Consider the following 1,069-nt stretch of genomic DNA (forward strand, 5'->3'; position numbering starts at 1 on the left):
TGGACACATGGAGAGGATGGATGAGGAGCGAATGTTGAAGAGGATCTACAGAGCAGAAGTCAATGGAAGGAGACCAAGAGGAAGGCCGCGATTGATGTGGATGGATGGTGTTATGAGTGCACTGCAGGAAAGAGGTCTAAATATAATGGAAGCTAGAGAGTGGAGAGGTGTTGTGAAAGGATAGTGGGATTGTGGACGCGTTCTTAAGGATGGGCTGGGCACCCGTATGACGCGGCAGGGGTAAACCAGTGAAAGCTGTCGGGCCCTGCTGTTGAACAAAAGTATATATATATATATATATATATATATATATATATATATATATTTTACATACATACCGTAAAATCCGGACTTTAGAGCGCACCTGATAATAAGCCGCACCCACCACATCTTAAGAGGATAACCGCTTTTGTACTTACACAAGCCGCACCTGTATGTAAGCCGCATGCGCCCACATTAAAACATGTAACACAATCACAAAATCAACCCAAACCCTACTTTGAGTCCCGCGATTTTAACTGAGGGGGGGGCATTTTGTAGAGGTTTATTGTTCTATATTCTTTATCAATTATCCATTATCGGTCAAATCATAATACACTACAAAGCCAAGAGGCCGAGACGCTTGCTCCCAGCCAAGAGGCTGAGTCAATGTCCTAGCCACAGGGCCAAGCAGCGATTTTAACTGAACATAGAGTACACAGTTTAAAAACCACAGCCGGCAGAATGAACGGAAAATGATACCGGTACTTAAGATTTGATGCAGACCTGCACAGACCGGGTCCCGTTAAAAGTAATCCAAGGAAAAAAAGTGTATATTTCCAAAGGTAAGGGTGGGGAAAAATATATATCCACCTTTGTCTGCCGTGTCCACAAACACTCACCTTTACCGGTCCCCACATCCCGTCATCCCCCGCGTCTGTTACGCCCCTTTTATTTGGTCAGTGCAAGACTTATCAGAATAAGTGTCCAAAATAAATACAAATAAATACATTACAAAAAGATACAGTGGCAAATACATATTATACATGGTTACACATATTTACAAAGAAAGACAGTACACCAAGAGAGT

The sequence above is a fragment of the Urocampus carinirostris genome, chromosome 11, assembly GCF_059441175.1.
Source record: "Urocampus carinirostris isolate Australia breed hairy pipefish chromosome 11, RoL_Ucar_1.0, whole genome shotgun sequence".
Taxonomy (NCBI): domain Eukaryota; kingdom Metazoa; phylum Chordata; class Actinopteri; order Syngnathiformes; family Syngnathidae; genus Urocampus; species Urocampus carinirostris.